Source organism: Phaenicophaeus curvirostris, chromosome 1 (genome assembly GCF_032191515.1).
Source record: "Phaenicophaeus curvirostris isolate KB17595 chromosome 1, BPBGC_Pcur_1.0, whole genome shotgun sequence".
In the NCBI taxonomy this organism is placed as follows: domain Eukaryota; kingdom Metazoa; phylum Chordata; class Aves; order Cuculiformes; family Cuculidae; genus Phaenicophaeus; species Phaenicophaeus curvirostris.
In genome coordinates this window covers 184821997-184845451 of record NC_091392.1, presented here as the reverse complement: position 1 = coordinate 184845451, position 23455 = coordinate 184821997, and the positions used below count along the sequence as shown (strand labels likewise).

The 23455-nt window shown below is 41.3% G+C and overlaps 1 protein-coding gene across 2 annotated transcripts in view; it reads right to left on the bottom strand.

Moving 5' to 3' along the window:
- Positions 1–13208, bottom strand: part of STARD13 (StAR related lipid transfer domain containing 13) — a 302953-nt gene extending 289745 nt beyond the window's left edge. The window contains exon 1 of one of the 2 annotated variants that reach the window (XM_069882441.1): positions 13081–13208. The gene's annotated coding sequence lies outside the window, so the exon portion shown is untranslated. The remainder of the gene's footprint in view (positions 1–13080) is intronic. The other variant, XM_069882494.1, reaches the window with a different exon arrangement.
- Between the last annotated feature and the right edge of the window lie 10247 nt (positions 13209–23455).

Here is a 23455-nt window from a genome sequence, read left to right as displayed (position 1 = left end):
AGTAGCTTTGAAGAGTCTCCCTCCTGCCTGTGAGTCAATGCAGCTGTACAGAAGGCATCACAGGCTGGGGAGCTGCTGTTCTTCCCCAGCAGGCGTTCCCTGGCAGCCTCTGGGCACATGGCTAAATTCCCCGCTGGACCCATTGTTGCTCAGATTGGCACTAGTCAACAACATGCTTTGCAAAAGCTGTCATCACACTCTAGGATTACACATTTTTTCAGTGTCCCCTAACCTGTACAGGCAAGGAGTTTGGGAGACTGGAGCATAACATGAAAGAGTCCACAGCAGGAATGCAAGGAGATGATGGTAAAAAACCTAGCAGTTATGCCCATTCAAAGCAAGTCAAGTAAGCATACAAATATTTTTAAATCGTTATATCTGGCAAGAAGCCATGCTGTGTTTTCTGCTTTGAGAAAATATAGCTTCAGTGAGCTGAATATCAAACAAAACCGAAGCACTAGGGAAGGCTTAAGCTCTATTTCATGGAAAGTATTTTGTTCTTGATGAACTGAAGGGTTTACTCTGTTTCTCTCTGCAGTTTTGCATCTTCTGGGTAACAAAGACCAGTCTCCTCCTTATACCTGAGATTAGAAGTTTCAAGATATTTTTATATATTTCAAAAGAAATCTAGTCTTTAAAGTCTTCCCTATTGTAGGCTACTGAAAGCTAGCCTGTCTGTCATGTTGATTTAATGGCTTACCCAACAGGGAATACCATCGTATTCCCAGTTGTGACTATACTGTCAGGAGCTTCTTTAGTGACTCCTGTTTGCCAGGTGACATTGTTTGTTAGATAGACAGCTACAATAAGAAGGTTTTTTAATAACTAATCTTCTAAAAACTTTAAATTCAGTATTGAGGACTCTAAATGAAAGCAGGTTATTATTCAATTATCTTGCCAAAATCATGCATGCTATTGAAAGAAAGAAATCAGTCCTAGATTCAGATCTAGCAATACCAGAATAACATCTCTTATCCTGTCTTTGTGGAGTAAATCTCTGTAATTGGGATGAGAATTGGGCCAAACTGCTTTGGCAGAGGTGATGGCATAAAACAGATGAACACAGAGAATTAAAACAATGGAACAGGAAGAAGTGGGAAGGGCTGAGAAGTGACATCAAATAAACGAGATGTGAAACAGATGTGCTAGAACCTGGGTGAGGATGTGCTTTGGAATAAATCAGACAACAGCACAAGGGGCAGTTTTCCTGGAGAGATAAGCACAGTAGTAAAGTGCTTTAAAGAAGAACTTGAATTCAGAGAATATGCTATAGTCCATATAACACATGCATTAGGCACTGAGAGAGAAAGGCCAACAGAGAAAAGGATCCATCATAAGAAAAGGATAAAAAAAATGTTCAAACAAATGCAAGGCTGGACAAAAAGCAGAAATTTTGAGTGCACAGAAATCAGGCTTGTGAAAGCTAGACACTACCTGAAGTCAAAAGGCACATTAGTTTTCCTGAAGAAAGTAACTCAAATAATTTGGATTCCCCTTCAGTATGATGTAAATGGGCTACTGACATGCTTAAACATAGATGCAATGACACTAAAACATTGCTTGGACATTATTGTCCTTCATTTTACCGCTGCCTTGATAATGCAGCTGCCCATGAAGCATTGTCAATAGGGTCTTCCCATCACAAGGCATCACCAAAAGGGTCCCCTGTTTAGGCTGACCATGCCTGTATGTTGCTATATGAAGGCCAGGTCCTGGTAATATCAGGCAAGCATCCCATCCTCACAGCAATATTCAGACACCCTCTGAACTACCTCATTTAAATCCATAAAAAAAGCTCTTTGCATCCCGGTTTCAGGAGATAAATTTGTCATCCTCTCCCATCCTGCCCATAGACACTGATTTCTGGTCCCCTCTGTAAGGTTCTCACCTTTGATCTAACCTCTTCTATCAAATCTTTCAGCTTATGAGATGGACTTCTCACTTTGCCCAGCAACAGATTCAACTTCCAGTATATCATCTGTCTCTCTTGCTTTCCTTCCACTCACACATAAAGTCAAGCTAGTAAATTTTAAACATAGTTTTAAATATAGTTAAAAACTTTAAATATAGTTAAGTTTAATCTTTAATATGGCCAATTTAGTAAAATTATCTTCAAAGACTCTCCTTGAAACCTACTTCTGCTGTGGTGCCCTGCAGCTAATGGTCCTCTGACAGTGGTTAAGTGAATGTGGACTTCGGTTTCTACTTCTGTTTTGTGCTTTCCGCTTCTTCTCTTTCTACCTGTTGCTTTTGTTGTTGCCATCCTATCTTCCCAACCCTCAGTGCGGGTAAGTTTAGAGTAAGATGGGGCTGTGAAGCCATCTGACTGTCAATACAGTCAGTGTACCACAAAGAAAAGTCTCCCTAGAATCTTCACTATGGGCTATTTGCTCTGACTACCATCCTTTCCAGGAAGGCTAGGAGACATCTGTTGTATCAGTGTAACAGCCCTGACCTCCATCTGCCCTTTGTCTTTCTAGCTGTAGGGACCCACCCTGCTCTCTTATTAAAAACTTAAAAATAAAAACACCAACTTGTTTTCCCACCTCCAGGCAGCTGCAGAGCATTCCCCAATCAGCTCTAAGCCAAATCTCTTGTCCCTGGAGTCCTAATGGTTGGGAAACCAACTGAGTGGTCTTGGTTTGCAATCTGTGAAAAGCAGCATTCTCCCTCATACTCTGTGCCTTTCAGATAGTTTAATCTGGGATCAACAATGAGGGGGGATGATACGGGCTGAACTCATGGCAAAGGAATGCAACAGAGAGAATGGCAGTAGCAGAGGAACAAACTAGATACTGGGTTATTTCATTCCTCAGCTGGATCATTCGCTATTTTCAATAAAGACCAGCATTAGTTACCCTTCCTGTTCTGAATCCTAGTGTTTCTGTTACCTTACTGCGCTGGCCTACAAGGCTTGGGCTCCTCAGAAGGTTTTTCTTGGCTGTCTTGGCTCTACAATCTGTTGACAGTGATTCAGCCCTACAGCTGTTAGCCAAAGAACATAGGAAAGGCTGGCCTCCTTGACTAACTTGGCCAGAGCCACCTGGCGTGCAGAAAAGAAGAGATGTGGGATTTACTTATGGGTGCAGCTCTTCCAGTGAAGTCATGCACATGGCCTCTAACGTTGTTGCATATGTCCTAAGCCCTGCCAAACTTCTGCAGACCATCCCATTGCAGTTCTGCCCCCTTAGTCTCTCCTGGAGGAAAGATACGGAGCTGGCCAGAGCACTGTCCCAGATTACAGTCACGTTGCCTGAGGCTGCCTCCAGCAGTCAACCTCATGGAGAAAGGAGGAGAGGGACTGAGAGTCAATTACTCCTTTGCGCATCAGAGCTATATCCCCACTGACATGTGTAGCCTTATTTCCATCATTTTCTTGGCACTTTGGAGGTTCATGCGCAGGTACCACAGCTCTACAGCACACTCAGAGGCACAGTTCCAGGTGTTCCCCATCCCTGATCTCGCTGAGGTCAAGGCAGAGTCATCATCAGCCACTGTGCATACAAGGACATGACCCTTAATGCACAACATTTTAAGCATATCGGAGGAACACAGACTGATGACAGAGACTGAGGCAATCTAAAACTTAGGTCAGGATGAACACTCTGTGAAGCAAGCTTCAAAGAAAGATTTCATTTGGCCATATCTTTAATCTGGGGATTGATTAAAAGAAGAGTTTCAGTGACTAATTTCTACAGGGTCTGAAATACAACAGGTTATTAAACTCACAACCCAACAGTTGCAGAATCTGACAGAGACATTGTTCTCCCTGAGCATTTTGAAATAGGGTATTTCAGATGATTAAATAGCTAATAAGGTCAGAGTCTCTGCTAAGTAGATGGATACCAGTAATATGGCAAAAGTAATTATAGACTTCTGTCAAAAAAATCTTGACTTAAAATAGTTATTCTCAGACTGAAGCTAATATGCAGGTCTCCGGTAAGGAGAAAATACTTTAGCCACTATTAAAAGGTTTCCTATTTGCCCTACTGTAGTGGCTTTCAAGTACAGCTAGTTTCAAGATGTATATTTTCAGATTGTGTATGTCTCTTTTCAAGGTAAATTTTCCCCACCTGTCACATTGAACTATTACTTCCATTAATCACGACCTTATGCTTTTTTTTGGCAGCACAGGGATCTGCATCTTTGGGTTGTTTATTTTTTTTGCTCCTTCACAGGCACAAGACAGTTGTGATATTTGCACATCTCTAAAGTTGCAGAGTGGTAATAGGGGATCAGAGGAACAACCAACACTGTTAGGGATGCTTGCAAAAAAACTACAGAAGAGTCCTGCATGTGCAAAGTTATTCATTTGCCTCTCTCTTGATATTTTAGCCTGATGTTTTGTTTTGTTTTGTTTTGTTTTTTTGTTTGGTTGATCTTTTAGATCCTTTACTTCTTCCCTGTGGGGGCCGTTAGAAAACCAGGGTGTCTTTTTATATCTTACACACACAGGTATGTTAGATAATTCACAGACTCCAGAAAATAAGTTATTTACATAAGTAAATTATCCCATTATCATGGAGGAGCATGTAGCAGAGCTTGCATTTACACCAAAGCTAGTTTATCTCTAGCTAGAATTGCTTTTTCCTGGTTTATAAAAATGTAATAGATGTCCATTTCCATTTATTGTGCCAACACATATCACACAGCACTGCCCATGTCTGATTTGATTTGCATTTCTTGATGTCATCTCCTATGTCTACTTTACCACACACACACCCCTCAACACACACCTTTTCCTCTTTGAAGCCCTCTTGAGGAATCATTCCTATTGTAAAAACAGCAAGAAATCAGAGGGCAATGGCTCAGCTGTAGAGCAATAAAAGAATTGTAGAATCACAGAATAGTTAGGGTTGGAAGGAACCTTAAACATCATTTAGTTCCAGCCCCGCGCCATGGGCAGGTGCATCCCACTAGATCAGGCTGCCCAAGGCCTCATCCAACCTGGCCTTGAACACCCTCAGGGATGGGGCACCCACAGCTTCCCTGGGCAACCTCTGCCAGTGTCTCACCATTCTCATGATGAAGAAATTTTTCCTAATGTGTAGTCTAAATCTGCCTTTCTCCAGTTTATATCCATTCCCCCTTATCCTATCACCACAAGTCTTTATGAATAGTCCCTCTCCAGCTTTATTGCAGGCTCCTTTCATGTACTAGAAGGTTGCTATAAGATCTCCTTGGAGCCTTCTCTTCTCCAGGCTGAACAAGCCCAACTCTGTAAGCCTGTCCTCATATGGAAGGTGCTCCAGCCCTCGGATCATCCCTGTAGCCCTGCTCTGGATCCATTCCAACAGATATTTTAAAGATATACAAAACCCCCATGTTATTGCATTCCTCTCGTACCATTTCAGCAGCACTGCATTTCTCAGACAAAGCATTTCCAAGAAGCTGGGAGCTGCTGGGCATACGTGTACAGCTCCTAGGCTGGAGGAAGAGTGCTGAAGACCAGTACATTCCCACTGCACATGTGGCTGCCTCTGCCACCTGTCTCTCCAGCATGACCACTTGGGGGTAAAGAACAACCCATGCTCACCCCATCTATATAAAACAGCATGGAGATGACTGTGACTACAGCTTCATGAGCAGCTTAACCTGCTCTGACATTGTTAAGAAATGCTCTCACAGATTTCATGTCCACACATAGTAAAACGCATGTAAAGAAGAGGTGCCAGACCCTGAGCTCCAGCCCTTCAGGAAGACGTGCTATGGTGAAGAGAGGGTTGATTGGTTGTAAAAATAGTCATACCAAAACCAAAAGCAGAACTGTCCCTTAGGTATTCTTTATTCACTGCTAAATGTTTACTTAAGTTTTCAAGGTATTTACACCTCATGCTGTGGTTGGATCTAAGGTTTCTGTTTGTTCTCCTTTCTAGTGAAGTTTGAGTGTAATATAGAGTATTTTAACCTCTATTTACTGCACTGACCATCAGCTAACTAGATATTTTATTTCTACTTTCAGTGACAATAAGAAATAGGTGACAAAAATGACTATTGTGGTTGTAACTGCAGTGTTATCTATAAACAGCTAGATGCAGAACAAATGCAATTTAAATTTCATTGTGAGCAATATTCAGACCTGGAGCTCCCTAATGCACAATTCATAGCTGCTTAAATTGTAGTCATTACTCTCATACTGCAATATTGTTTGTCATGATAAAGGGAAATTACTTTTCTGCCAATTACTCCTGCAAGATTAGTTAATTTACATTTGCAAAGGCATCTCAGTTCCATGGAGATGTTTCTCAGAACCATTTGGAAATCTAAGGTTTTGGGAAAAAAAGTAAATGGTAGTCAACTTTAAAATTTAAAAAATGACAATGCATAAATCCCAAGGTCTTTGTAGCCCAATAAAGAGCAGCAATGAAGAGCTGATACATCGCTTACAGACTTCTAACTTTAATCTTGCAGAAAATTGTATTGGGGATCTGAAAGAAGCATGCTCGTATCTACTTCAGTACTGGGCAGCCAAACTGACAGTATTTAAGTCACTGCTCCTGACTACATGTGAGCTGTGCGTGCAAATAGTGCATATAAAACATCCTACCCTTTGGCAACCCCTTCCTCTAACATCTCTGTGTTTATTTAATCCATGTTGAGATGGAGATAGCAAGGGCTGAAAATGTGAGGAGGAATGTTATTTTTACTTACTTGCTTAGAAATTTTGCGTGAGTTTTAGCATGCCTGACCTGGATACCCACCTAAGGCATCACAGCTCCTGATTCTAGAAGCATAACTTAAGGTGCTGAAGTTTCTTAGAGGGGTGATGGAATAACTGAGTGCAATGGTGCCTGAGGGACAATGCAGTGCTCTTCCACTGTGCCTGAGAAACTGCTTCAGGAAGGAGTGCCAGAGCATCCCCTGGATGCCTCTCACTAAATAACAGGGGTGGTGTAAGAAGGAGCAGCAGCCGTGTGTCCTGCACCCTCTGCAATGCTCTTGGGAGTGAGGACATTCGCTGTGGAAGTGGCAGGATGCAGTGGTGTCACTCTCCAGCCTGCAGTGATTCACAAGCACATATTTCCAACACAGAAAGTAATATTTCCAGGGAAATAGTGGAAAGGCCTTTGGAAAACACAGCATTCAAGTGAGACTTCAAGATTTATCACTAAGAGTGGGCAATTTTACAACCTACCTCTGCTCTGCAGCCAGCCAGGATTGCTTAAACCACCTTGAAACTGAGGTCACAGATATTTTTTTTTGTGAGCAGAGCTGAACATGTGGACTGCAGACACATCATATAGGTGTATTGCTATCGACTATGTGCAGCTGGCACCACGGAGCTCAACCTCTAGGTATTATTGCAATTAAAATGATGAAATATCAGCAGGCATCCTCAATGCTGATGCTTGTGTTCAGGCATGTCAGACTGTGTTGATACCGATATCCTGATCCTATACTGGCATCAGAGCTCTCATGGCATTTTGCAATGTTTTAATCTCCATCAAATTCCAGAAAATACAGTCACAGTCGTCCTTCCTGACAGTGCTCCTTTGGTACAACAAGCGGCAGAGTATCTTTATCTTTCCTCCCCAGCCTGAGTTGTGTGTGGTTGTTGCTGTGCTTCAGTGCAGAAAGTTTCAAAGGCAGAAATGACACAGAAGGCAGTTCTCTGAAGAGTTAAAAAGTGTTTGAGGGCACTTTAATTATGTTATTTCTGTTCCAATTAGGTTTAGTGAATTTGCAACACTGCTCAGCCCAAAACTGGACTCTGCTGCAGCCACCCACTGAAAACTTCACAAAGTACTTAAAAATAATCAATGTTTATGTTGCCTTTACTTATTTTCCATTTCAGTTGCCTGGATGCATTTTCTTGGTTAACATAAATGCTAGAATCTTACCTTGCACAAGAGATAAAACCACATTTGTTTCCAAGAATCAGTGTTCTAATTAGGTGGGCCTAAATTCTGCTGGTTAATAAAGATAATTATGATTGTCCTTCTGTACTTGGCCACACCTTGAATACTGTGTTCGATTTTTGGGCCCTCACTACAAGAAATACATTGAGCTGCTGAAACATGTCCAAAGAAAGACAAGGAAGCTGGAGAAGGGTCTGGAGCACAAGTCTTACGAGGAACGGCTGAGGCAACTGAGGTTGTTTAGTCTGGAGGAAAGTAGGCTGATGGAAAACCTTATTGCTTTCTACAACTACCAGAAAGGAGGCTGTAGTGAGGCAGGTGTTGGTCTCTTCTCTCAAGTAACAAGTGATAGGATGAGAGGAAATGGCCTCAAGTTGCACCAGTGAGGTTCAGATTGGATTTTAGGAAGTATTACTTCACGGAAAGGTTTGTCAAGCATCAGACCAGGCTGCCCAGGGAAGTGGTTGAGTCACCATCCCTGGAGGTATTTAAAAGAAGTGTAGATGTGGCACTTAGGAGACTTGGTTTAGTGGTGGACTTGGCAGTGTTAGGTTTATGGCTAGACTTGATATTAAAGGTCTTTTCCAACGTAAACATTTCTATGATTCTATGAAGACAGATGTAAAGATAGAAAGGTATAGTAATGTGTATCAAGCTATAAAGATATAGACTGAAAATTCTGAAGTTTAAGCTTGAGATAGTGACAGAAAATATCCAAAATTATTTTCATATTTCTTTTTCTTTGTCCAAATTCTGAAACATTTAAGTCAGTCCCGCTTGCTTGCTCACAATTTAGGTCTTCAGATGTCCCTTTTTATAATACACCTAATTCCTTTATTTGTGTCACTGCAATAATATGCCAGGGAAAGGACTCTTTGTCCTTTCATTCAGAGAAGGACAGACATGCCTCAAACCACAGAAGTCCCTGGTTCTGTAAACTGTTGGAAAAGATAGTTTTCATGTTATAGCCAGATATGCCATCCACACTGCTGTAATTTCAGCACATAATGGAGTGGCTGAGTTTTAATTGCTGAAAAACCCAGTTGTGGTTGTAAAGGTTTGGAGATCAACTGTATTTGGGATCCTTCTAATTTTTCTGGATAAAGCTGGAGAGCTCGTGGTCTAGACTACTCAGCAGGGCTCCTAGCTTCTGGCCTGCATGTCCTCGTTGCAAGTATGTGAACACAAATGATGCACCTACCTTTGACACATGGATACACCTTTTTTTCTGAGAACCCACAACCTTCAATTTAAGGTAATTTAATTTGTCTTCACAACAATGTATTATGCGTTAATTAAGGTAACTTAATTTGTCTTCAAAACAGAGTATTATTCATTCACCCTAAGGCACGAAACACATAGCATAGAGTGTAAAAAACAACATCAGAGGTACATAACTCTACTCATGCCCTCATCTTTCCCTTGCCAGCTTTTGTGCTTTCTCATTTTCAGCTCCATGTTGTACTAGCATGACTCTGTTTTTTCAGTGCTTTCCCTTGCCTTATAACTCCCTTCCTTTCACAAATTGCTTCTGGACAGCTTCTCTTAGGTGGCTCAAAGGCCCCAATTCTACAAAGATTTTATGAGATTATAGTGTGATACTTCTCAGGCCTGGAAAAACAGTGATATTAGCAGTGTTGCAGCCAAGGTGTTATCTCTTAGGTCCACAAACCTCTTTGAATTTGCAGATTTTTTGAATGTACTAAGCCACTGCTTCTCTTCTGCCCGATCCCTTTCATAAACCTTACTGACTAACTGCATGACAAATACTCCCATCTCACCAATGCATAAGTGGAGGCAGAATATTCATTTTAAAAATAAAAATATCAAGCACATTTTTCTAGTTTCCTAGTGGAGCTACTTATTCCAAAATAACAGCTTGTGATACATTCTCATCATCAACGGAATGCTAAATACTTATTCAGGATAAGATTATTTTAAAGCTTTAAAGCTTTAATAAAATATTATAAATCTTTACGAAAGTTTTGTAATTAGGTTGCATACATCACGACTATTTTGTGTTACAGGTAAACCTTTTGCCCATACAGGCAGAATTTAGTAAGTTATTCTGGACTAATAAAGGGCTGTTGTTGACAGCATGCCTACATAGCACAAAAATATCTGAGTAATGATAAAAGTACTTCAAAAGAAACTATTTTAGCTGCAGTTCAGCTGAGCCTTAGCTTCATTTAATCCCCACTTCAATGGCAGATATGACCACACTTAATTCTGGGAACTTGTGAAGCACCAAAGAACAAGCACCTCCTGCCTGTTGGCTTCATTGGTGGGTTTTTTTGGTGATGCTAAATGTTTAGAGACTTGAGTGCCACTGGAAATTTACACAGCAGGTAGCACTTGTAATGAACTCCTTAAAATGTGAACATAGCGTGTTTTTGTTTCCCACTCAGAGTAACCAGGAAACCAGCCTCACCCCAGACCCTATGTTAAGTCCCCTCCTTAAGATCCTTTTGTTGCTTTGGCATTTCCAACTGGCACAGATTAATTGCTATTGGTAAAAATCTCCCAGAATTCAGTTCTTTAGCTGCAGCAAGTGAGATGCAAACTAGCCATTTCTGAACACAGTAGGAGTATGAGCTGACTGTCCCATCTGAGACATGGCCAATTTATGCCTTTGGGATGAATTTCACAAGATGGGACAGAGTCTGTAGATCACTACACAAAACCTCTCCTCTTTTTTTAGGGCAGCGGCTCTGGACTGTCCTGGCATGCAGAACAGGGAAATAAAAGCGTTCATAAGGGAGCCCCATCTATAGTACAAAATAATCCCATTAGTGTCTCCATGACAAAGACCTGGGAGATATTTTGCTGGGTAGTGGCCATAGGAGCATTGTGGTTATCATCACAAAACAAAGGCAGAAATAGAACTCTTTCTAGGAACGGGGAAGCAGCTTCCAGAAAGTGCCAGAGTATCACAGAAAGGAACACTTTCACAACAAGAAGCCAAGCTTCCTAAACTAACATCACCAGTGAAGAACAACATAAACCTAAAAGTTATCACAGAAAATTTAAAATCTTTCTGAGCAGGAGGAAAGAAAAGAGAGTAACACATGCATTTTATTGCTTGAGGTACATATCAAAGGGTTAGACAGGACATGGTGGCAAGTATTTGGATATAGCACCTTTCTGCAAAACCATGCATAGTTTGAAAAGACATAACCAAAGTTGATGGAATAGAAGTGGAATTGTGCTGTTTAATATTTTCTTTTGGAAGAAGCTGCAGAGAACACTACTGGAAGCTGGCAGAACCACAGCTGTCCTTCTGCTCGAAACGTGCACAACTGCAGTAGCTCTTCGTTTATGTCCTTGCCCAGCCCAGCAGGCATGCCACCTGCACGTATGGCACCACGTTCCAACTCTGGTCACACTGGAATGAAGCCAGGGTCATATGGTTGACTTTGATGAAGTTATCCTTTATTCGTGCTTGCCTAGCTGAGAATCTGGCCCACTCTATCTAGGTAGGAATATCTAATAGAGAAAAGACTGCCCAGTTGGAAGCAAGGAAACAAGAAGAATTAGACTATGTCACGTGATGAGGAAACATTTTGCATTATAAGGATTATGGAGGCCCTTTAGCTTAAGGACTTTATCAGTATTTAAAGGACAGGTCACATCAGTACTACTTATAAACCGTATTTAGAGATCACATCAATTAAGAGGTCTCTCTGGCTGAAGTATGTTGAGTTTCATGACTTTTCTCTGAAAGCACATTTTTCTGTCAGTTCTAAATTCAGCTTTTGGAAAAACACTGTGTTTTGCTCTGCTGAATAAACCTGGGGTGTCCCTGAGGTTGTGACCTACAAAAGATAGAGGAAAAGAATGAAGGCAAGGGAAATTTATCACCACTCAGATTTACTCAGGCATGGTTTGATGATATTGTAAATCTGACTGTAGAGAACCCAGTGTTGTAACAAAAACTCTACAACCAAGGAGTATGAGTAGCAAAATGGTATAGATTTACTCTATCAGTTCATTTGTTAAAGAAGTATGGACATTTTCTTTTTACCAGGCAATCGACTGGATTGCCTCATCGCCAGTTGTACAAAGTTGGTATATGTCTCATGTTTTGTGCTCTGACTAATTCAGCAAAAATGCACTTGTATGCCCACACCTCATCTGGATGCTGTTTGTGTTGCTGCATGATCTGGAGGTGCCTAAATGAAGAATGAGTTGTGGTGAATCCACCGGGGGTGGGATTTCTGCCATACCTAGTTAGCAACAACATGACACTGATTTTTTCTTTTTGTATCACCTTTGGCTGGGTCCACGGGTCCACCAAAATCCAAGTAGGATTGTTCCACAACTTTTTTTTAAAAGCATGTATCTCAGCTTTATTAACATCTCAGCGAATCAAGAAAAGTTCCAACATTTAGCTCTTTTCACTCATGATTATATATAACATAGCATCCCAGGATGACAGAGGTCATCCTAGACCACTGTGGACATTTCCCATAGGAAAGTGAATATATAATGAGCCTGGAGTTGCAAACTGCCTGCTCAGGTTTGAACTCCCAAACTGGGTATCAGTCCCTAGAGCTCTTCCACAGAAAATCATATCATTATTCCTATTCAAACACATGCAAGAAAGAGTAGTTTATTATTGTTTCAGCCGCAAGAATGTGTGCACTAGTTAGTCCTATGTATCTGATTTCTATAAATCTGCATCATAGTGGACAATATTCTCTCAAACTAATTTTCCACAATCATCATTAATTGGCCAGCTTGCTAACACCTAGTACCAACAAGTTTTTCATCTAGTGAGTGCAGTGCCATGTAATAGTAACAGCAGGTTTTAAACTAATCCCTCTCCATACACAGGCAGACATCAAATGACACCTGTGACAAAGGCACACAGACCAGTCTGATATTTGCTGATAACTCCCAGGAGATTCTATCTCAGCACAACTCTTCCTGCGCAAACGTATTTTCCAGTAGAAAAGATAATTTGAAACCATTTCCAGCTAGACTAATTGCATTCACTGAAAAGAGCATCCTCCTCCTCAGTGCACATTTATTAGTTTAGCTGCAAATGCAGCTTACACTTTGTGAAGTTTTCCAAAGCAATAATTATTTCATCTTACGAGAATCCACAACAGCTTGCTTGATAATGAAAAGTTACTCAGCAGAGATATATACTTCATGCAACATTGCACACCAAAAAAAAAAAAAAGGCATTTAAAACTGATGTTTATATTCCACTCACAGTTTTGAAGTCTAAAGCATAAAACTTCTTTGCAGCTGAAGCTCCAAGCTGTCTGGAAAGATAATGCAGTCCATCAGATATCCTGGTTTTGTTTTGTGCATGAAAATATCATCTGTCATAGGCACAGAAACTGACTTCAAGGTCCGGCCCCTTCTGTGGAGCACACCAATCGGGACACCCTGGGAGCACATGTGGAAAGCTGCTACCCGGTCACGGACAGTGTATGGTCAGAGGGACCCTGGTGCCAGATGAAGGCAGGTGCCAGCGAAGTGTGGTGCTGGAGGTGCCCCAGCCAGGGTTGCAGGGCCATGAGCCCCAAGCCCCACCACGGGAGGAGGGGGGAGAGCAAACTTGGCTATGGGGGCAAAGGCACAGCCTTTCACAGACACCTCAGTACCACTGGTCCTCCAAAATCGGAGCCAGAGGCCAAGAGCTATACCTTGCTCCTTCTTTCCTCATTCATTACTGTTTTAATTAATATATATATATAAAAAATGCTTTTTCACTTTTTCTCCTAGTTGCATTTCTAATCCCATATATGGCTTCTTATTCCTAGCTTCACTCCTGCAAAACCGCACCTCCCAAAAAGGCACTGCCAGCCTGTTGTAACAGGGGGCTGGCAGTGCTCTGGTCCCAGTGGGTCAACCTCCCCTGTGTTTTCCTCCCTTCCCCTGAAAGCTCATCCTCTCCCCTGGCCCCACAGCCGGCTGTCCACAGGCTCCCTGCTCCTCCTCTGCCTGCGTTGTTGCAGCTGCACGCAGCTTTGCTCCGTGCCTGTCAGTCAGAGTGGTCATTTTCTTTTTGCATCTGCTTAACCTGATGACACTGGAACTGCTTTGAAACCGTACTCGGAGATACACACCTACGGGCTCACTGTGTGCTCAGGCAGCACATAGACCAGGGGGGAGAAGAATGTGTGTATGTTAATAGGAGTTGAAAGTGCAGCAGTATCGCAGTGCACAAAGTCAAAAATCTGACCAGGCATAGGTAAGCGTGATGAACTAACATCTGTAGATTTGTTTTCACTCCTGAAAGCGTCCTTGCGAGTCACAACATGCTGGGAAGGGAAACCAGTAAACATACCAGTGCAAAAACTGCACTTTTTCGAGCTGAAGTATAAGACCTGAAGGCCTTCCCATCTTGCACTTCTTATAATCTCAGTACTGGCTTTATTAATTCAGAGTAGTAGCTTTATTTGATCAAACAGCCTTACGTTTGCAGACAGGTGCAGTTAGGACTGGCTGTAATAAAAAATGCTAGCTCTAGTCTGTGAATAACTTGCTAGTTTAATTAAATTAATTTTGCTTCTGAAGTCTACCTTAGTATATTAGTAAGTCACTAGAGGCTCATTTTACAATGCTTTTTCTATGGCGGATGTAATCAGGCTAGTTAAAAACTTTGACAAATTCCTTTTTCCACCCCTGGAACCCACCAGTTTCTCTCAGGAAAAATTCTCACAGAAAGACACTGAGCCAGGATGGGCTTCGGTCAGTGAAATAAGTTCCTGCCGGTTTCAGGGTGGAATTTCCCATTTCCAGAGGCTGAGGCCAGCGTGCCCCGAGCAGGAAATAACTCTCCATTAGTAAGAGCCAAGAGCCTAGTGGAAGTAATGTCTTTCATCAGCCGATGGCGGGGCAGGGAGGGGCGAGAGGGACTGTCTTTAGGGTATGTAAGGGTTTTTTTTTCAGATCTACAACAAGGAGCAAACTTGTTTCGAGTTCCCAGAATGGAACATTTTGTTCAGAGGTTTCCGAGCTGGGAGTGGCCGGGGCAAGGCTGGCTGGACGTTTTCCTGCCTGATCCTGATCCCGATCCTGCGCCCGAGGATGGAGCTGCATCAGCCTGCGTGGCTTTCATTGGGGCTGGGTCCTGCAGTGTGATGGGGACTAACCTTCATCTCCTTTTGCTGCTGAAGAAGATGCACCGTTCAGCAGCGCTTTGGAGGGAGAGGCAGAGGAAAAAATGTTGAGCCTTCTAAAATGGGTATTTCCAATAAGTCTAAAACCTTGCTGGGGTGATGGGGAGGAACCCAGGTAGAAACCTTCCCTGTATGGGCAGGGCATGAGACCACTGTCTCTGTTACGCCAATGCCTTCACTGGCTTTTCACGGGCTTTGAAACGGTCTAGATTCATTGTTCCTTATTTGCTGCCATGCAAGGTGGAACCTCCAAGAAAGACAGTTCTGCCCTATACAGCCTCATACCCACCTGACAGTGACAAGTGGGACTGTGAATCTGCACTGGCTCACCTGAGACCTTAACCTTTGGCATGGGGGTATTGATCACAGCCGTGGAGGGGGCGGCACTGCTGGCCCAAATTTGCATCAGGCCTGGGAAACTCACTCTGTCAGGCTCTATTAAACATACAGCCAAGCCAGCTCTTGAAAGTGTGCATTAATGGCTGAGATTTAACAAGTCAGCTTACTACAGCAGTTCAAGATGAACGGTCCTGTCATCTCTCTTAGCCTATTTACTTACCAACACAGCACAACTCCCAGCAGGACACATGTGCCAACTTTTAATTCCCAGGTCTATTGCAATTCACTGGACGCCTTTTTTCTCAACTCCTGGCATTTTTTTTTTCCTCTCCCTTTACTCCTGATTATGCCTGACTGTGTCATACTAAATTCCTGACCTTGATATTTACAGCCTGCAAATATTTGTAGACTTATCACATTGCCTGTGAGCCACCACTTCACCAAGCTTTATGTATATTTTTCCTCATTAATCAGTTCCTCCAGCCCCACTATTTTTGCTGCTCTTTCTTGTAGAATTTGCAGGTTTTGTTTCTAAACAATGAGAGAGAGAAGTTTCATTTTCTTCTCTTAAAGAAGTTCAATACCTGGATGAAAAAAAAGGCATATTAAGGACAGCTTAAAGCAGGTTTGTATTTGATCTGATCAACTCTAAACTTCATGTTGATTTGTCACATTTGTTTGGATGAGTAGAACTTTATTGAAATCCTAATGTCACAAACTTTCGCATTCTCTTTTGCACTAATAATTCACTGTCTTGGATAAACCCATTGACTTGCATGAAAGCACCTGAATGTGCAGGTAAATATGTGTGGAAAGAGTTCTATGGTTGCAGGCTCAAGATGAGACCTTCAGTGGTACTAATTTGCACAACTGCTGGAGAGGAGGGGTCTCTGCAATCCAGATGCAGTGCCCGGGAGGGGCTTCAGCTCTGCCTGAACTACCAGTTGCAGGTGGTGATTTAGGAGCACGCTGCTGGGTCAGTGGTCAGCTGAGAAGGTTGGTACCTGCAGCAGCCCCTCTGTATCTTGGCTGTGTTAGCCCATAGCCAAAGTGCAAACAAACATCTGAGTAAAGAGACCCATGTTGCAACATCCCATGAATACTCCTTGCATCTCTAACCTTTGCTACCAAACATTGTGTGGTTGCCTATGGCACAAATAGTATTTTACTGTGATAAAGCTCTCACTGGAGTCTTACTATACATCCTAAGTCTTAGTGGGAATTTAAGGAAGGAAAAATAATCCCCAGACAGTTTAAATAAGGTCTGATTATTCACGGGAGCATCAGGGGAATGTTAACATTCTCTTGGGCTTGTTTGGAGCCTCTGGCATTGCCCCAAAATGTTGTTTTCCAACCACCCCCTTTGCCTGGATGCCCCTAAACCCAGACTGTAACTTTAGATAAGCGAAATTCCTGCACGGACAATGAAGATTCAGAGGACAATTCAGGGCTGCCCTCTGTCTGGGTCTGGTGTATTTTGGGTACTTGGTGGGGATTTTCTCCTCCCAGATCCTGGGAAAAAGTTTAAACACTGCACCTTGTATCTGACTCTTTCCATCAGGGGCTATTCCCTTTGGGCCCCAGTCTGTCTGTGCAATGCAGGGGCCATAGAGAACAAGGTCTGTAATTTTCTTCTAGTCATATTAGGGCTTATTTTTATTCACATGAACTACATTAAGCTGTAGTGTTGCTGCTGATGTCACTTCAGCTGCAGTGTTTCCATTAAGGCTTTTTTACCATTCAAACACAAACAAAAGCAACCTAAACAAACACAAGCTAAAAGCAACAAAATAAGTGTTTTAATAACGATAGCTGGTTGTCTTTGCAGTAATTTGCATGGTTTGTGGTTTAGGCCTGTTTTATGGTCCTTGTAATTTCATTAAATGTGTGTCATGGTTTCATTGTGTTTTTCAGCTCTTGAAAGAACTGAGAGACAGAATATGTCATAGAAAAATTCATAAATATGATTTTTAGATGATACCTGAATTGAATTCAATCCAATTAAATTGCTTTAGAATGATTTAAGACTATGAAAATGGGCAGAACAAATTTCTGTCTAAAATTCATCATAACTTATACCATGAAAAGGTAAGAATACCTTCTGACTGCTCTGATTAAGACTTAATATATCATATACCGATAGCAGTGTTATAAATACACATCAATTTTCCCTAGATAATTTCAGTTAGTAACTGGAAGTATCACCCAGAACAGAAATTAATGCTAGAAAATAAACGTGATTGACTGCCAACTCCTTTTTGTTTTGTTTTGATTCAGAAACTAGGGTCTAAGTTCTGGTTTAAAAGATTTTATTTTTTTTTTCCCGTAAGGTTAGCAAGTTTCAGCCCCATAAAAACAGTCTTTTGAGAAAGAATCTAAATATTCTAGACTGTACTTCTGAGGGCAACTGTTTATATAAATCAGCTCAACCCGCTCCTCTCAACAATACAGCACTTGTAAATGCGATAGTGCCGTCCACTTTCCATTAATATGCAGCTATCAGTTGGTGAGTCACACTATAAGGCATTTAACAACTGTTCTCATAAATACCATACACCATCTGTTAACTGAATCAAAAGGCTACATGCCAATTTTACTTTGGGATAGAAAGGTCTGTTTTAAAATTACTCCAGCAGTCTCAGGGCTTACAGATATTGTAAAATATGAGCATAGAGACACATCATTCCACCCAATTCCCCAAGAGCACAGCTGAGAAAGAAAACATTTTTATCCAGTGGGATACTTTGACATTTCACCATTTGTTCTCATTGCAAGTCAGAACTACAGGACTTGAAATTTTCATTATTCATTGCAGGAAATACCAACCTGATTTTTAAAAATATTCCTAGGAAAAATGTCTAGATTGAAATGAAAATGAATACCCAAATGCTAAGTTGCGCCATCAAGCCAGCCCTCAGGCTGGACACTGATTAGGTCATATCTTCTCTAAAACAAGGAGGCACAGAAGTCCCCTGATGCAGCTCATTTAAGGTTAAACTGTGTGAGAGTTAGAGAGAGTAAACTTTGGGCATTGACACTGCATTGGCAAGCACTGCACAAGTGGAAATTGATTTCTGTAAAACATGGATAACTGAAACTACTATGAGGTTTATTGTCATGATACAGGAGATAAGGATATTTTAGTGGGAAAGGGTTTAAATGTCTAAAAGATGTATTAATTGGTCTAATGGAATATATGTATCATAACACACTATTGACCTGCTACATACATTTTTCAGTTTTCATTTTTCAGATATAAAGAAATTATTATCTATAGGCTTTCACTGAAGCTTCCTCCAGTCAATTATACAGGTTGAACTTAAACTGGGTGCACTCCAGAGGTGAGTGATAGTGAGAAAGAGGGAATAGTGAAGGTGATGGAGGAACTGAAAGTGATTGAAATGCCTCATGGGGAGCTGTAGGTGAAGAAGCATTACAATGTATGGGCCCAAGGGAGTGGATCTGCAAGAGGCAGCAGGAATAAATCAATACTTAGAGTGTAAAAAACAAAACCCTAGCAAATGATGTACATCGCCTTAAGTGAATGCTAGAAAAAAAAACATTGAGAGAGGTTTCCCTGGGCACAGTTTTAGAAGAAGGGCTACAAACTCCAGAGGGGAGAACATAAGTTTATCCTACTCAGAGGTAACTATGACCTTCAAAGTGCAAATATCAGCTTCTACAAGAAACAGAAAACCTTGCCTCCTATGTGTCCCCTGTGCCTCCATCCTCATGCTGTCAGCTGGCTACGGGACTATCCCTTTTCTGAAGATCAAATTGACACAGAAGAAGGTATTTCATGGAGTTGCATCTAAAAGCCTTGCATATTCCCCAAACATAAATACTGGCCTTGAGATGTTAACCTGATGAGGTTTGAGCAAGTTTGCAAGGCAATAGCACTGTTTTCCAAAACCAGATGTTTTAAAAAGAAATACTCACAACTAACTCACAAAAAAACTCACAACTAACCCTGCAAAGAAGTGCAGAATTGAGGCAACCTCCCTCCATAGTGACAGACACTCTGTTGCTGGTGGTAAGATCTTTAATTATAAACCTCCAGGCAGCAATATTCTTGGATATTTCTTTTCTGTGCCACTCTTGATGATTGTGTTTTTCTGATGCACAAAAGTAACTATATACATTCTGGCTCATTTTGAGATTGGTGGGTATATATGTAACAATGAACATAAGGTCTAAGAGATCATACTATGAAGAAAAAAGGCAGTCACTTTGCTCTCAGACAATTTTTGCATAGAGTAAATCTCTTAGAAAGGAAAGTGGGGGATGATACAGAGGAGGCCCTGTTTTGTCCCTGTCTAATCTCGGTACTGAAATCAGTATGTCTAATCAATATACTGAAAGCAGAGGTGAGATAAAGTGACAGTTTGTTATCTACTGTAGCAGGACCCAAACATCTGCGAGGTCCATACTGCTGCAATTCTCCACTACTGAAGGGCTTACATTTTTATACCTTATATTTTGTGATCTACTATTACTCTTTATCTCATTCTATGTGATGTTCCTCCTTCTTGCAGCTTCTGTATCTAGCAGAAACACTCTGGAAATTAATTTTATTTAACAAAACACTTGAATCAACTGGTATTCTGAAGTTCCATTTCATTCATCTCATCTTTTATCTTCTCTGTCCCAGAGTGAATGAGTCTCTGTCCCCTGTGACGTTTCCACATACCAGTTTCTGCACAATAGAAAAGCTCTGACCATTCAACCTGCTTGCTAACCTAGACCTTTTTGGGAACAGGCATTTAGCTTGGTGCTCAGCTTCCTACAAGCCCCAGTCACAGTGCAAGAGTTGAGTTGCATTCTGGAGTTTAATCACTGAGCCCTGGGTTGCTGTTCATGTGCCTCCCCAAGAACAAGGGTCCTGGCCACTTGTTTCTAGAGCTGGACTTCTAATTCTATCACAAAATCAAACAAAATCTGGAATTCTCAGATCTGGCTATAAAATTAGTATCTTCTTTCTCTAACAGTATTATGAAAACACTGAATGTGCCAGATCAGTCTCATTCTTATTACCGGTGTGCATATTGTGAGCAACATATGCCCTTTGCCATGCTCTGGGCAGAGCTGAACTACTTCTGCCTTTGACCCAAGTAAAGGAATGGAGAGTGGATGATTTAGGAATGTGCCAATCTTAGGTTCATGTACTATGCTTGCCAAGATTATATGGATGCCTGGGTTTGGGGGATTTTTTTGGCACAGTGTAGCATGCTCCTCTCTTTTTGGCAAGTGAATACATCTTTGCAATGGCACATTTCAGGCTTGTGTCTGCTTGCAGTATACAGGGAAAACATACTGCGCCATCACCCTTTGTAACTAGTGGAGGGAGAATAATCTTCATTTTCTTGCCAGAGGAGTATTCTTAGGGATACATTGTAGGCTCACAGAAATATTGGTTGGGAGTGATCTTTGGAGGTTCTGCTTGCAGCTCAGAGCAGGACTACTGCCAGCAGTAGGTCAAGTCAGTCATGTTTTTTGTAGCCGAGTTTTCAGGAACACATCCCAAGAGTGGACATTCCACCACCATGTTCAGCAACATCTTCCAACAATCATTAGCCTCCCAAACTGTTTTCCAGTCTCCTGCATGAATCTTTCAAGACACAACTTGTGGCAACTGCCTCTTCTGCCACTGGGCATCTCCCACATCCAAGAACTATTTGATTCTCTAGTCCTTGAAATAACCTTTTGCAGAGCTGTAGGCTGCTATTCCATCACCTTCTGGTGCCTTCTTCATCCCAGACGTCTTGGCACCCTTCAGGTAATGTGCTTTAGGCTCCAAACTTGTCTTCCACTGCCAAGCAAAGGAGATAGTAATACCCCTTGCCATGCTGCCATACTCCTTGTAATGAAGCTGAGGAAGTGTTTTGCCTCATCCGTGATGAGAGAACACTTTTGGCTCGTATTCAACCTGGCTCCTAAACCCTCAGGTCATTTTCACTGGGGCCAGGCTGCTACTCAGCCAGTTGTTTGCAGCCCATACTTGTGCAGGGGTTATTCTGCCACATATGTGTGGCTTTACTCTGCTTCTTGCTGAAGAAGTGGGGAGTTCATAGCATTTCTGTTGGTGCAGTCCTCAAGTTTCTCATGACCATGCTGAACTGAAGCACACCAGTCAACATCACCCATTCTCCCGGTGTGCAAGCTTGATAAGGGTGCATTTGTTGTCATCACTGAGGTAGTTATGAACATGTTGAACAATATGGGTCCTGTGTCAACCCCTATGGTATTTTGTGTGTTACCCAACTGAGCATCAAGCCACCACTGATTACTCCTGATGAGCCCAATGATGCAAGGGAGTTTCAACCAATATGACAGTCTGCTCATCCTACTCATAGATACATCCTCTGCTTCTGAATAAGAATGCTATGGGTGTGAAAAGCCTCACTAAAGTCAAGTTGTATCACATCCATCTCATTCCCCATGTCCAAAAAGAGAGATGATAACTGAACACAATGATAGGGGCTTAAGACTGAAGTATGATAGTGCCAGAACAGTTTTTCTGAACAAGAGGGTTCAGGCTCTAGAGACAATACAAGTATTTTAACATGGTGTTCCCTAAAAATTAGATGATAATCCCCAGGAGTGTGGAGGAGGGAAAGGCATTAATAGGACTGTTTTGCTTTTGTATGGCTTTCATTAGCTTAACTATCCTTTGGCTCCAGCACTGTGCTGCGCAAGCAAATGAGAAGACTGAAGACTTAGAATCACAGAATGTCCTGAGTTTGAAAGGACCCACAAGGATCATTGAGTCCAACTCCTGAAACTGAATATTAGCTTTTCACTTTACAACTCGTTTGAATACTGTGAAGTTTTGTGCAAATAATTTCAGAGCCAGTTTTCAGTATTGAACATCTAGTGCTAACCACAGACTTTAACTAGAATAAGAAGACTTAGTATGTTTGTGAAAACTGCAAAACTGATCCATTTTATCTTGTGGATGAGCAGAAAATAAATGTTTAAAAATATATGTAAGTTGGCTAATAATGTGAACAGTTTAAAATCCTCTGAAACGCAATGTTTATGCAAAACTACGAAAAACAGGGAGATGAAAATTAAAACCCCCAAAATTTAACCAGAAGAATTCTATTCCCTAGAAAAGTGAACATTACTTCAGTTTTCAGTCTGTACAATATTTTAGAAGAGGGACTTTAAAAGCATCTACAGAGACTTTTATGTCTTTATAACAATGCCATGTCATTATATTCAGATCACATCCTTGGTGACACCTATACAGGAATCTGAACATTGGTGATGAGAACATAATGTGGAGATTCAGGTGCTTCATGATGGTGGCTGAAAGTTTGATTTATGATGTGGAAAGGGGAGAGAAGGGCTTGATTTTAGGAGTCCTTGGTGGATTTGAATGACTGGCACTCAAGAAGAGCAATAAGAAGAAATTACATAGAGAATCTAACAGGGGACCAGGAGGTGTAACTCCTTGATACTACACTACTACTTATACATTCAGGGACAAAGTCGTTTCCGTGTACATGCTTGAATGCTGTAGTCTTTTATTATGAAGTATAACCTCAATCTGGAATGCAAAAGTGTGTGGCAGGATGCATTAAAATTCATTATATATTATTTGAACTTTACAATCATATTGAAGAATTTCATTACCAATGTACACTCAAATTTTTCTTCAACTATATTTTCAATATAATTACTGCAGGCTGCTTTTGTCAACATAATGGCATTTATTGAATCAAATAGATTGCAAAATAAAGTGGCATCATCATTAACAACATCTTTCCTAGCAAGTACAGAATGTGCTGTGCACAACTCTTTCCAGTATCCTTACTGGATAAGATCACAGAAAATGCAAATAATTTTTTCCTCAGCTAGAAGAAGCATTTCAAGAGGAGACAGAGCATGCTATCACACTGGTGTTAAAACAAGACTGAGGCAGTTAGAAGAATAAGAAATGCTACTGAGTGAGAGAGAAAAGCTTCTTTGTTCTTAACATATTTTCTTTTATTTGCTAGAATGCCGCAGTAATCTCAAACTTTCTTTGTATTCCTTTGAAGTAATGTTGTCAGCAGTAGCTACTGTAGTCATTTTTTACCATACAAGACCTTGCACCCAACTTGTACAAGTTAG